Here is a 15,851-nt window from a genome sequence, read left to right on the forward strand (position 1 = left end):
ACCCCTAAAAGTAGTCCATGAAAAGACAGACAAAATCATGAAATTATAGAATACTCCCTCCCCCATGTCCCACCACCAAACCATGAGCCTCCAGGATAATAGCTATGAACTACAGCTAAAAGAAATGTCAGACACAGAATCTCTCTCAGAATCTGCACAAAAGGAAACCTTAAAGCATAAGAAGACAAAAACAAGGACACTAAAGGAATTTGATGTCTATGGTACCTATATCCAAAATATATAGTAACATAGCCCAACCCTCAGCCAGATTAACATAAATCCTCGCAATGAAGGCCCATTTATCTCAGTCCTTATCACTCTATATAGCATGTTGGCATCACTTGACAAAAAAACCAAAACACATTGAAAGGCATGCTAAATGGCAAGAAAAACAAATTCTGAAGAATTAAAGCAACCATCAGAATGAGACTCTGAAGTCATGAATTACTGAATTCTACACCTGAAACCAATTTTACCATATATGTTAACTAATTAGAATTTAAATAAAAACTTGAAGAAAAAAAAAAAACAGACTGAGATATGACCCATGTGGGAATTATCAGACAGGAGATATAATTATTTTGGTGAGGAACCAAAAGGAAAAAATAAACAGTGCAAAAGAATATGTAGATAATATATTAACAGAGACATGAAAATACTGAGAATGAATTAAAGGAAATTCTAGAAGTTAAAGATACAGGAACAAAACTGAAAAATGGCTTGAACAGGTTCCTTAATAGATTCTACACAGCTGAGGAAAGAATCAATGAATTTGAAGATAGGTCAATAGAAACTTCCCAAACTAAAACCCAAAGAGAAAATGAATTAAAAAAAAAAAAGAAAAAAAAAAAAAGGAAAAGTGCACAACATCCAAGAACTGTACGATAATAATGATAATAACCAGGAATAACTTACACATAATTGGAAAACCAGTAGTAAGAAAAAAATGGTAGAAGAAATATTTATTTATTCATTTATTCAATGTTTACTCATATTTGAGAGAGAGTGTGCATGTGGGTGTGAATGGCTAGGCACAAACTGGGAAGGGGCAGAGAGAGGGGAAGACAGGACAGGAAGTAGGCTCTAATGCTGGGCTCAAACTCACAAACCCCAAGACCTAGACCTGAGCCAAAGTCAGTTGTTTAACTGGCTGAGCCACCCAGGTGCCCCAGAAGAAATATTTAAAGTAATATGGCCAATTATTACTAAATTAATAATAGGTACTAATCCATAAATTCAGGAATCTCAGAGAACCACAAGCAATATTAGAAAAACAAAAACAAACTCCCCCCCAAAAAAATAAAACTAGGCATATCATATTTAAACTCTGGGGGGAAATAGAAGAGAATATTAAAGGAAGAAAAAGAAAAAAAAATAAAATAAACTCTTACATATAGAGAAATAAAGATAAGTATTTCAGCAGACTTCTCATTAAAAAAACATGCAAAAAAGCAGTATGGATTAAAATAACTGTTCAGAGATGGAAAAAAAATCTAGAAATCTATTCCAATCTATATCCAGGGAAATTATCCTTCAAAAGTGAAGGAGAAGTAAAGACTGAAAAAAAAAAAATGAGGGAAATCATTTTTTAGCAGACTTGTTATAAAAGAAATGTAAAAAAAAATTCTTCAGGCAGGAACAAAAAAGATATAGGTCAGAAACTTAGAACTACCTAAAGAAGAGGGTTGCAAAAACCACAAATGAAAACAAAATAAAATCATTTATGTTCTTTATTCTTTGTTGATGTAAAAGACAACCACTGTTCAAAGCACTGTACCAACAATGTGTTGGGTGTGTACAACATATGAATAATTGATATAAATGGCAGCAATGTCATAAAGCATACCAGAGAGGAATGGAGGATAAATTCATAAAGGTAACTGCGAAGTTTGGTTCCTAGTTAAAAACCTATGTGTGGCTTATTTCACTTAGCCTAACACTCTCCAGTTCCATCCAAGTTGCTACAAAGGGCCATATTTCATTCTTTCTCATTGCCAGGTAGTACTCCATTGTGTATATAAACCACAATTTCTTTATCCATTCATCAGTTGATGGACATTTAGGCTCTTTCCATAATTTGGCTATTGTTGAGAGTGCTGCTATAAACATTGGGGTACAAGTGAAATAAGCCATACAGAGAAAGACAGATACCATATGTTTTCACTCTTATGTGGATCCTGAGAAACTTAACAGAAACCCATGGGGAAGGAGAAGGAAAAAAAAAAAAAAAAAAAAGAGGTTAGAGTGGGAGAGAGCCAAAGCATAAGAGACTCTTAAAAACTGAGAACAAACTGAGGGTTGATGGGGGTGGGAGGGAGGGGAGGGTGGGTGATGGGTATTGAGGAGGGCACCTTTTGGGATGAGCACTGGGTGTTGTATGGAAACCAATTTGACAATAAATTTCATATATTGAAAAAATAAATTAAATTAAATTAAAAACTTCAAAAAAACAAAAACGAAAAATCTATGTGTGATTTTTCAGGCCTGAGTACAGGCAATTACAAAGGCTTTACTTGTCATATCTTACAGAGGAAAGCTGCTCTCTCCACACAGACATGGTATACTACAGTCTCTGAAGGAAGTTGAGTCAAGGTCTGAGGCCCCCTGGACAGTCATGCTCTTCACAGGCGTGCATTTCTACTGCCATCACCTCCATTTCTAGGTCTCTTTATCTGAGGCCTTGGACAGAGGTCTTTTTTAGGCTCCTCCGCTGATGTCTCATATGGGGGAGGAAGGGGAAGTAGAAACAATGAAGACACTTTTCCCCAACCTCAGTTCCTAGTACTTTTCCACTCCTATCCTTTCCCTCTAGCTCTCCCTGACTTCAGGGTCCATGAAAGTGCCAGAGACTTTGGGCCAACAGTGAGCCGACCCCCACATCTGCATTGCCCCTTGATTGGTGGGGGCAAATGGAGCAGGAGTGGTTCTGTGGGGGAAAATGGACTAGGAGTGGGGGATGGGCTTCCTTGGTTTTAGCCTTTTGCTTATTATCCATTGCAGCAAATGATTAAACACTTAACTCTTCCACTTTTTTGGCTTGTTCCTTTAATTGGCCAATTGACTTCAGTCAGCTCAGTCTCTCTTTCCCAACTCTGCTGAAATCCGTTCAGCAACTGCACCACACATGAAGCGTTACAGTGAAATTTCATTGTGTATATACATTACTTACATATACATGTTGTGAATACTAGAAGAACCACTAAAATAGTTTTAAAAGAGGATAAATAATACACAAAGAAAAAATCTAAATTACAATTAAAAAGTTGGAGAATTTGAAACTTCTTTGTTATAAAAATCAGCTAAGGTGGAGTTGACCGGAACAGTACTATCAGTTAACTTGGTCATTTTAGCATTTATAGAACACTCCGTCCAAACCCAACAGAAAACACATTCTTCTCACCCACACATGAAACAGTTGCAGTTAGACCACATTCGGGCCATCAAACAGAAGTTGGCAAACGGATCAGAAAGCCTGAGTGCGCCCTCCTTTGGCGCTCAGGGGAAGTTCAGAGCACACCCAGCCCTCACATAGGAAACCTTCACCACAATCTCACACTGCAACCCCAGTCAATATGCTTTTCCTGCTTTTTCAAGTTATTTTCAGACCTCCTTGGGAGTCAGCCCTGTTTCATGCCTTCTTGGTGCGCATGTGATGTCATCATTCTACACACTCAAACCATTAAATACGTGTGTTTGTGTGATTTACACACATTTGAGCTAAAGGTAGAATATAACATAATAGGTACTCATAATAGGTACTCACAAATATTATCGTAAGGAATTTAACATTTAGTTTGTCCTAAAATAAAATTCAATGAAATGTTCTTGCTAGTCCTAAACCTTTTCTAAAGAGAAAGAATTGTGATTTCTCTTTAGATGCATTTAATTTAGTGAAGCTTATAGATGATTTAAGAATAGATGATTCTTTCCAATTCATTGAATCTTTTCAGGTACTATTGATTTGCTCATCCCATCTTAAGCCCATATATTTTTCTATACCCTCACTGTTTCCCAAATATATAAGAAAATATATCTGTGGATCTGAGTAAAAATCTTTCTCATCCAACACAAATTCCTTTAAAAACCTAATAAGAAAGCAATTGGAAAAAGAGACAGGGGTTCTTCTTTACTTTCTTTCATCCTTCCTGTTTGATTTCTTTCCCTCATGACTTGGATTTATTTTGGTCTTGGTTTGTGATCACATGCTAATTTGCACAGTTCAGTTCACCCAGATGGAGCATATAGCTACCTACAGGGGTAACAGTACATTTCTTTAGATACTTTCTCAAGGTCTAATGGTTTATATATCCCCAGGATCAACTTTCTTAAGCAGCAGGCAGTAAGTATCTTCACAATTGTTAAGTTATAAAAGTGTTTCCTGAACTCTGTGTCTTAACTTCATGAGGTTCCTATTTAATAGCTGTATGTCCTAATAATTCTATAATATCAGAAGAGAGCAAAAACTCACAAAGAAACACTTTCTGGAGGGGAATATACTTATGCAGAAGTTTGTAGAATGTATCACATTTATATATTAGGTACATCTTAGGTTCTGTGTGTATTCCACAATTTATCTTATCACAAGCTTAGCTACTTCGGGTACTAGGTTTTGATTAATACCTTCAGGAAAGATAAAAGTTTTCTTTCACACAAACTGAATGTTTTTATGAACATATCTAACACCCGATCCATTTCCTCTTCTTCTTGCTTGAGGGTAAATGTAAGGCAAAAATCAGTTTGCCAGTAACTTTTAAATTTTAATTTAAAAGGAAGGGATATTCATTTAAGGGGAAATAGATTTTATTATCTGAGGAAATTTTTGCAATTAAGATACTGAAGAGTTCTGCCAGTAGGACAGGTCTATACCCTTCCAATGAAAGGGAATTGCTTTAACATGAGGAAAGCTTTAAAGTTTCACTCTGTAATTTCACTTGCTTTAATGGAAATACTTTAACACCTCTGCTCCTATCAGCCCCTGCCTCATGTTATAACATCCCCATCTAGATCAAAAGCAGAAACAGAAACATTGACATTATCCAGGGTGGTCTGATTTGTATTGTGAAATCACACTTCAAAATGTCTTCTTTTATTATTCTAGCTGACACTCAATATTCTATTAGTTTCGGGTGTACAACTTAGTTATTTGACATTTGCGTACATTACAAAATGCTCACATGATAACTCTAGTTACTGTCACCATACATAGTTGTTACAATATCATTGACTCTACTCTCTATGATGTGCTTAACATCCTTAGGATTTATTTATAACTGTAAATGTCTTTTATATTTCATTTTTATCAATAGCTGCTACCTTAACAAAAACTAGTCTAGATGCAATGAAAAAAAAAAAAAAAAGGAAATGTTATCTTCCTCACGTAGGTAGCTGAATTCATGTGCTGTCTTCCATTTTTTTAATCCTATTTCATACAATTACACTTTTTCCCCCTCTGGGACCTTAGAAAATTGTATTGTGATTTGCTTGCTGAATGCATTAACTAGCAGGGGGTAGAGCACCATGATATGATTCCTTGATGCTATGCTCTCTTTATGTGCTACCTCTAAGGCTTCAGTTTTCACTCAATAAGATCATCATATTCATGGGAGTAGCCAGAGTAGGTTTTTACATAAAGTAAAACTTCCCAAGAAATATCAGCTATTTTAACTCTTGGTCAGTAATTTAATGATTAAAGGAACTTGATCAAACGTGAAACTGTTTGCTCAAGATTTCACATTAAGGCAATGGAAAAGCCTGGACTAGATTCTATTTCTACTGATATGTAATGTCCATGTCTCTTTTCTGATACCTGCTACTTTGATCACTTTGTATCTGTCTGCCACTGATAATCTGCATTTATATAGTACAGGTATTTTATATACTGCAATACATGATGATTTCATTATAATGTCTTCCCCAATAGATTGCACTCTACTAAAGGAACAAGGAAAGAGAGAGAGAAAGATCATGACATTCTCTTAAAAATCTCTAGTGCTTAGCACATGATTGCAAATTTCTAACATCACTCAATATTTGGTGATCTGAATGAAAGTGCTATATCAATGACATTTTTGTAATGCAGGTATTGAAATGAAATAAATGAAATAAATTAATTAAATGCCAGATGTAATCAGAGTATATTAATCTAGAGTCTCACAAAAATATTATAATTTAAATTATACCATTTCTCTTCCTCCTAGTACTTAGCATTTTATTATTTTTACTATAATAGTATCACTATAAAAAAACAATAACAAATTCTCAAAGCATCCATGCTAAAAGTCATCTTGTAGGCAACATCTCATCATAATTATTTTTTGATACTTGTATCAGAAATGAAAAAATATTCATTCTTTATTAAATTAGGCCTTAGGGAGATCTTTGGTATATTGACGTAGTGGTTATACTGTTTACACTGCAGAGGTATAAGAACAACAGTGAATGATATCTTTGGCAAAACACTGTTTATTTTTAATTTTTTTAAGTTTATTTATTTATTTTAAGAGAAATAGAGAGAGAGAGACAGGGGGTCACAAGAAGGCTCTAAGCTGTCAACACAGAGCCTGATGCGGGGCTGGAACCCACAAAGCCGGGGAATCATGACCTGAGGCGAAACCAAAAAAGTTGGACACTTAGCTGACTGAGCCACCCAGGTGCCCCAAAACACTTTAAAAATAAAATGCCTAGGTTAAAGTTGTCCTATACCTCAATTTCCAGAATCGTATCTAGTTAAAATCTAAACTTAGAGGTAAAGAAGTCCACTTCAGTAGAGAAGTCATTGTTTACCCTGGAGGTGGAGCCAAGAAAACTGGTTAGATTTTGGGGTGAACATATGAATTCAAGTAACTTCACTGGATTCAGTGCAAAATACGGTGGGGAGGGACAGAGTTTCATATGGAGAGTAGAAAGAAGGATTTCAGACACATAGCCAGTGCTGTAATCTAAGCCCTGTCATGTTACATGTATTTTTCACCTCAGTATAAGAACACTTCAATTTCTCCAGATGTATTAAATGGAGATAATTATACATGTATTAACTCAGCTATAATTTTGGAAAAGTAAATTTTAAATGAATATCTCAGTATTACCAAAGTAAATTTATTTACAACTGGTTTTCCATTGCTTCAATATGATAGCATAATAAATTTACATTTATCCTCTTAACTTTTATAGCATTATATATATATTATATATATATATATATATGTATATATATATAATTCTTAAATTTGTGAGCATGATATTACCTATTTGAGTTGGCAGTAGCATATAGAAAGAAATGTATATGCTTCATAATAATAATAATATTTGTAATATAAAATGATAATAAGTAGTAACATTTATAATAATAATAAGACTAGTATATCATTATTATTATTTTAAAGGGCTTTATTTTTTTAATTAATTTATTTATTTTGAGAGAGAGAGAGAGAGAGACAGAATTCATGTGCAATTCGGGTAGGGGTAGAGAGAGAGAATCCCAAGCAGGTTCTGCACTGTCAGTGTGGAGCCCAATGTGAGGCTCGAACTCATGAACCATGAGATCATGACCTGGGCTGAAAACAAGAGTCAGATTCTTAACTGACTGAGCCACCCAGGCTTCCCTTAAAGGACTTTTATAGATAGTTTTAAGTTCACAGAAAAACTGAGAGGAAGATGCAGAGATTTCCCATAAATCTCCTGTTCCTACACATGTAGAGCCTTCCCCCCATTATCAACTTCCTTCACCAAGAATGGCACATTTATTACAGTTGATAAACTGATGTTGACACATTGTAGTCACACAAAGTTCATCTATAGTTTACATTAGGGCTTGTTCTTGATGTTCATTGTATGGTTCTGGACCAATGTATAAAAATATATGTCTATCATTATAATATCATACAGGATATTTTTAGTGCCATAAAATTTCCCTGTGCTTATTCTATTCATCCCTCCTCACTCCCAAGCCCAGTTCCTGGAAAGCAGTGATCTATTTGTTGCCTCCATAGTTTAGCTTTTATAGAATGTCATATAGTATATAGGCTTTTAGATTAACTTCTTTCACTTGGTCATTATGCATTTACGTTTCCTCCATGACTTCTCATGGCTCGATAGCTCATTTCTTTTTAGCACTGAATGACAGCATAATATTCCATTGTCTGTATGTACCACAGTTTATTTATCCACTCGCCTATTGAAGAACATCTTGATTGGTTCTAAGTTTTGGCAATTATGAATAAAGCTGCTGTAAACATCCCTATTTTATGTGGATATAAATTCTCACCTCACATCTTTTGGATAAATGTATTTTGAAAATGGTATTTTTACATGTAGGTTTTTGTTGTTGTTGTTGTTGTTGTTGCATTTATCTTGTTTGATGTTTTCATAGCTTCCTAGATCTGTGGTTTGGTGTCTGGCATTAATTTGGGGAAATTCTTGGTCATTATTGTCTTAAATATTTCTTCTGATCCTTTCTTTTTTTCTTCTCCTTCTAGTATTTCTATTATCCTATGTTATACCTTCTATTGTTACCCCACAGTACTTGGATATTCTATCTTATTCTTTTTCAGTCTTTGTTCCCTTTGCTTTACAGTTTGGGAAGTTTCTATCGAGATATCTTTAAGACCAGAAACTCTTTCCAGTCTACTAATAAACCTATCAAAGTCAGTTTTCATTTCTGTTACAGTGATTTTTTTATCTACAAAAAATTTTTGGTTCTTTCTTAGGATTTCCATCTCTGTTTATTTTGCCCATCTGTTCTTGGATGCTGCTATGTTATCCATGAGATCCCTTAGCATATTAGTCAGAATTGTTTTAAATTCTCCTTCTGATGATTCCAACATCCTTGTCATGTCTGCTTCTGTCTCTTCAAATTGTGTGGGGTTTTTTTTTGGTTTGTTTGGTTTCTTTTTTTTTTTTTTTGCCTTTAGGTATGTCTTATAATTTTTCTTTTTAGTCAGACAGGAGAGACTGGTAAGAACTGCTGTAAATAGGCCTTTAGGATGTGGTAGTGAGATGTGTGGGGGGTGGGGGAGCATTCTACAGTCCTGTGATCAGGTCTCAGGTTTTTAATGAGCCTATGCCTCAGGACTGTGAACATTACAAGTGTTTTCATTTTTTTCTTACCCTCCCCCCACTTCCTTGGATGGGACACATGGGCTAAAGTAGTATGAAGTTGAGTTTTTCCTTCTCCCAGGTAAATTAGGTTCTGATAATATCTCATCAGGTTAAACAGTTTCTCCTAAGGGCAGGCCATGTCTGGTATATTTCAAAATAGCTCCTTTTTCCTTACCCCTGCCGGAAGCTGCAAGGGATTAGTGAGAACCCGGTTGAGCCTCTAGAGGTAAACCTCATATTGTGGGTGTCCCCCGAGGACTGGGTTCCCCATGGAGTGTTTTGTTTTGTTTTGTTTTTGCTTGAGAGAGAGAGAGAGAGCCTGCAAGTGAGCAAGTTGCAAAGAGAGTGAGAGAGGGATAAAGAGAGAGAGAGAGAGAGAGAGAGAGAGAGAGAATCCCAAAGTGAAGCGAGGCTGGAACTCACAGGACATGGGCTGAAACTCACAAACCATAAGACCATGACCTGAGCCAATGTCAGATGCTTAACAGCCTGAGCCACCCAGGCACCCCTCCCTGTGGAGTTTTTAACACTGAGTTGCACACACTGAGCCTCCAGCAATTTGGCAATTACAGCTCAGGTCTCTTACCCTGACACTAGTTCCTGCAGCAGTTTCTGCTGGAGTCTGTACTCTGCTAAGTTTGTTATTCTGTGTATTTGTTTGTTGGTCAGATTCTCTTAGGGACAGTGGTTTGCCTTGTCTTCACCTTTCTAAGGGATTCTAGAAAAGTGACAATTTTGTCAGTCTCTTCAGCTTTTTTACTTGTTTTTAGGATGGAGTGGTACCTTCCAAGCTCCTGACATGCAGAACTGGAAACCCCAGAATTATTTATTTGCTATATGTTCATTGAAATTTTACTAAGTGCCAGGAATCTACTACAAGGGGAGTCAACACAAATAAGACAGACAAAATTTCTGTCTTATAACAGAATTTACCAACGGACAACTGAAAAGACATTTAATATTAACTGATTTAATTTTAGAGTTAAAAAAGGAAGTATAAGTCATTAAAAAGAGGCAAAACCTAATTTTGCCATCAATGCATACCGAAGTATCACTGAAATTTGGTATTTATATAATCTAATTGATCTCATAACAACATTGCCAGAAAAAAAAATATTGTAGAATACTGAAGATACTATGAAACAAATCAAAGAAGTAAAGTAATTTTCTTATAAGCAACCTATAAGGCAAATGAGAATTCAAATCTCATAGCAGATGCTATGCTCTGAATGTTTTTATCCCCCAAAGTTCGCATGTTGAAATCCTAACCTCTGGAGGTGATGGTATTAGTAGGTGGGACCTTTCAGAAATGCTTAAGTCATAGAGATGGAACCCTGCTGAATGGGGTTTAATGCCTTATAAAAGAGGTTTCAAAGAGATTCCTGGCCCCTTTTGCCATGTGAGGACACAAGAACACTCATTTGACCATGATGGCACCCTGATCTCAGACTTCCAACTCCAGCAGAACTGGGAGAAATGATTATCTAGTGTGTATACAGTGCCCAGTCTGTGGCATTTTGTTATTGCAGCCTGAATGGACTAAAACAGTAGATAGTAGACTTGTATAAACTTCAGTGAATTGTTTTCATAGTATATGGAAATGAAGAGAAAAGGTAAAACCCTATATTACTTTATCTTTTTTTCACAATTAAGTTTAATGAAACTGACTGAATATGATAACTCAGAGATAGAGCTGGTTGATGGATATGGCTAGGTAAGAAATTTTCTGGAATTACTTTGTTGCAGAGTTTTTCTTCGGCACTGTATATTAATAATAAAAATCTAAATGATTCTCAATAGCCATTATTTAGGAAATCAGATAGTTTCCTTACTTTTATTTTTGAGTGGGAGGAAATGATTAAAAAGATTAATAAATCATAATTTTAAAAAAATATGTACCTAGTGACATGGCTTTCAGTCCTGGGGCTGTGAAGGAGATAATCTTAATAGTTTGGCAATACGTGGATCTCTAGAGATTTCCTCATTGACCACCTCCTGCTCAGTGGTAATAAGGGGACCAGTTGCCTTATTATTCATTGGATTAGAAATGCAGGTATTTGAAGAGTATGTAGACTTTTATTGTCTCTGTTTTTTCCCCCCTTTTTTCTTTTTTACAGCTAGTATGCTTGTTTGGGGATTATTTATAACTTGAGGAAGAAAAGCCTGAGGACATAGTTTTTCATATTTCTAACTTTCAGGGAACAAACTACTAAGTTCAAGGGACCAAACGACCACTAATCTCCCCTAATTAAATCCCACACTACACAGTTTTGGGAATGTTTGCTCTCCATTTAAATAACCATAAGGAAAAATGTTTTGATATTTCATTTGAGAGCTGAGGGTTCAGAATGTAAAGTTAAGCTAAAGTATATATTGAATGTTATGTCATTTGAACTTCTCTTCTAAAATTATATACATATAGTTTGTTAATCTTCCAATTTTAGTAGTTACGAATTAAGGTATGTAAATATTCTGATTATTTATTTTTAGTCATGCTGTACTGAACATATATAAAATTAGAAAACATTGATTCTCTAGTATGTACCACCATGTTCACTTTGCATTAATATTTTAAAGCAAGAAAAAAAAAAGAAAAGGAAGAGAAACAAATCAGGAGGGAGGGGGAGGGAAGGAAGGATTTTCCTGAACTAAAGTTTGATCTTCTCTATTTTCTTTCCTCAGAAATCATATATAAGGTGAAAAAGCATACATATTTCACATACTTAAACATTCTTCACCAAGAATGCTTAAATTATCACCAAATGCAAACTTCTAAACATATGGCTTGCCCTCTCCTTAAGCCTTTTGCTGCAATTATTTATGGGACATTTCTGAATATCTGAGAAAGAGAAGAAATTAATTTTCTGATATGCAATGGGTTTTTGTAGAGGTAGAAAATTTCACATAAGGTAGAGTTTGGAACAACTGTGTACTCAGAACAAAAAGAAGAAATCTGATGGTTATTTTCCTAGTTAATCCAGAAAGCATAATAATTGTGAAACAGAAAGGCTGAATTCAAGGAATAATAGTATCAATGTGAAACATTCCTTTATTATGCATTTGTGTTAGCTGAAAGGAAAGGTTGTATCTTGTAGAGAAAAATACATTGACCTAGGAATCAGGTATGTTGATATTCTCTCAAATCTGTCGTAGATAGCAAGCTTGACATAGGCAAGTCTGTTAACGTCTTTACCTCCATTTCTTCATCTATAAAATTATGGGCCAGGTATATATTTTTGTAGGTCTTTTACAGCTTGAAAATCATGTCATTCTGAAGGCTTGTATTTCATTATCCCTTATCAATAGCAAAGAAACAAAAAGTACAAAAAGCATTGATTTACTTTATCTGTGCATAATCCAGAAAACATCACTAATAAAATAATTTATTTTGTATTGGGAATTGGATTATTTGCATTGTATCTTGGGACCTGAAAAATTCTATACATAGAACAGGATTATGGAAATCTATTAACCTGTGGCATTTACTCATGTTGCATTTTACATGTAATATTTAAAAGGAGGAGGGTGAAGAGTTTGCACAGCACCTGTCAACATTTAACCTTGAATATGTCAAGAAATATTAGCTATTATGTTTGTTTGAACAATATGTTCCCAGATCCATATAGTCATAGTGATTCTATCTATACATAATATTTGATACAAACCCATTTATGATCAGAATTGGAATTCAAAACAATTCCTAAAATTATAGCTTTGATTTTGTAGTATTACATCATGCTACTTGCAAACCATTAAGTGAATTCATAATTCTTTGTTTAGTGGCCAAAAACTTAATTAAGTAAACTCCTTATTAAAGAGAAAAGTATAGACCATAAATCACACTGTAACTCAGAATAGAATAAACAAGTAAAAAAGTTCAAAATCACAGTCTTTTTGACTGAAATGTATATAGTAATGTTTAATCTAAAATGACAGCATGATTAGAGATTTATCAATTAAACAAATATGAAGAGATGATTTTTAAATAATTTAAAATTCATCCAGAAACTGTGTAAAATGTCGAAATATACCTGTATCAAATAGTTTGCTCAGCCATGCTTTATAATTATTGAATAATAATGTCTTAAAACTTTTTTTGTCATAATTTGTTCAAAAATACTTTTCTCAAACATGGTTATATATCTGGAGACCTCATTTTTTGAAACAACACTCTGCACATTTTAGAGAGCCATTCTGAGTTCTCTGTACTCTTCAGATATGGATCCTGTGGTGGTATAAAATGAGCTCAGACTGAACCAGCAGCTTGCTAACGCATATCTGAATTTTTCTGATAATTCAGCATAGAGGAGTTACAGATGATAGCCAAGGGTGCTATATTCCTCCGCATTTAAGGAACAGAGAAGTTACTAAAACAGTCTATGATAAAGACAGTTCATAGTTTGAATAAAGGATGTGCACAACAGTTTTGAGGTCCATGGTGACTCAAGAGGAAAGTCTAGTTTCTCAGTGATTGTGGAAGTGGATAAAGGGGAAGGTTTGGTGATCACGGTCAAGGAGACTGATAGCACTGGCAGCCATGATTACGGAAGTGGCTCTGACAAACTTGAATATGGTGGAAACAGTTGGTGGTATGACAAATCAGATGACGATGATTGATCAAAACCCCTCCCATTAAGTGAATGCTTGGAACAGAAACCCTTCTCTGGAGATAAGACTGGAATTAACTTTGAGAAATATGACATTCCAATTGAGGCAACAGGCAACAATTGTCTCCCACATAATGAAAGTTTCAGTGATGTTGAGAGGGGAGAAATCATCCTGAGAAACAGTTTATTTGTTATACTCCCCTGACTTCAGTGCAGAGGGACGCTATTCTTACCATCAAAGAGAAAAGATATTTGATGGCTTGTACCCAAACAGGTTCTGTAGAAACTGCAGTATTTCTCTTGCCCATCTTGAGTCTGATATATTCCGATGGTCCAGGGGGACTTTGAGGACCAGAAAAGAAAAGAGAAGGTTTGGGAGCTGCAAAAAAATATCCAGTTTTCTTGGTATTAGCACTAATGAGAGAATTGGCAGTACTGACCTATGAGAAAGCTATATCTAGGGTTTTTCATACCAATCTAGGGTTTTTCTTTGGATTATTTCTGGTGGTGCCAATATTGGTCAGCAGATTTAAGACTTAGAACATGGATGCTACTTGTTAGTACCATTTAAGAGGCCTTGTAGATATGATGGAAAGAGGAAATATTGGATTAGACTTCTGACAATATTTGGTATTGGATAAAGCTGATAGTATGTTGGCTATGGAGTTTGAAGCTCAAATATGTAAAATACTTGAAAAAATAGCATGGTATCAAAGGGAGATCACCATTCCATGATGTTTAGTGCTACTTTCCCTAGGGAAATAATGATGCTTGCTCATGATTTCTTTGATGAATATATCTTTCTGGCTGTGGGAAGATTGGTTCTACTTCTGAGAATATCCTACAGAAGGAGTCAGACAAATGGTAGTTTCGGCTTGACTTTCAAAAGGCAAGGATTCGCTGACCCTTAGCGTTTGCAGAGACCAAAAAGGGTGCAGATTCTCTGGAGGATTTTTTTTATACAAAAAAGGATACACTTACACCAGTATCCATGAGGAACAGCCTTATAGAGACAGAGAAGAGGCCTTCACCTGTTCCTTTCTGGAAAAAGTCCAATTCTAGTGGCTATATCAATAGCATCAAGAAGATTGGGTGTTTCAAATATGAAACAACTTGTCAATTTTGACTCGCCAATGATATTGAAGAAACGTACATCACATTGGCTTTGCAGAATGTATAGGAAAACTGCTACCTTGTTCTCTTAAGAGAAGCATAAATGTTACCAAGGGTTTGTTGGATCTTCTTGCAGGGACTAAACAAGTACTGCCATCTTGGTTAGAAATACGGCATATGAACACCACTGCAAGGGTAGCAGTTGTGTGCATTCCAGGAGTCGTAGATTCAGTAGATAATTTGGTGCCAGAGACTATCAACATAGTACTGGCACTAGCAATTCCAGCTTCTGTATCAACTCTGTGTGGGAGCACTTGCCACAGTGGTAGCAACTCTACAGCAGCAGAGAGTTTGCTAGAGATGGTTATGGAGGCTTTTACACTAGTAAGGATTTAGAGGAAATTACAACTCCCAAGGGGTGTACTCAGGAGTTGCCATGAGACAACTGAATCTGCTTGGCAGTGGGTCACTCCGTCCAACAAACTAATAGGGAAACCACATTTAATGTAGCCCGACAATACCTGTATAGCCTCAAGAACTCACAAGTTACCAACTGTGATATTCCACTGATTTGTTTAAAAGAACTTAAGGTCATAAGAAGAGATGAAAGGAGTAATCAGCCCTCTTCAGGAAGATACTTTCAAGACGTCAGTTCCTATACTTTAGAGTAACTGCCCTCCTGCCCACCCCATCCCAAACTACATTTATAACTTTATAACAGGATCATTTGTCTGTTAATGTACTGTGCCTTTAACTTTACACAAATTTTTGTTTTGATGTCCTGTTGACTTGATAATACTCAAGATATTACTTGTTTTGACAAAACAAACTGATGGAACATAAGCTAAAGTTAAAAAAAAAATCTGTGCATTTTAAAACAAGCACACAGTTACAAACAAAACTCGATTCCCTATTTAAGTATTTAAGGAGTAGACGGACTTTATTACAGTAAACCTCTCTCTAAAGGCTATTTGACTTCCCAAATATGTCATTACAGAGAACAGCAGATATATGTTTTCCAGATTAAAATATTGT

The 15,851-nt window shown here is 35.4% G+C and overlaps 1 pseudogene; it reads left to right on the forward strand.

Moving 5' to 3' along the window:
- The first annotated feature begins 13,299 nt into the window (after positions 1 to 13,299).
- LOC132680570 (ATP-dependent RNA helicase DDX3X pseudogene) lies at positions 13,300 to 15,303 on the forward strand (annotated as a pseudogene).
- Positions 15,304 to 15,851: the final 548 nt, after the last annotated feature.

The sequence above is a fragment of the Panthera onca genome, chromosome A1 (genome assembly GCF_046562875.1).
Source record: "Panthera onca isolate mPanOnc1 chromosome A1, mPanOnc1 haplotype 2, whole genome shotgun sequence".
NCBI classification, from domain to species: domain Eukaryota; kingdom Metazoa; phylum Chordata; class Mammalia; order Carnivora; family Felidae; genus Panthera; species Panthera onca.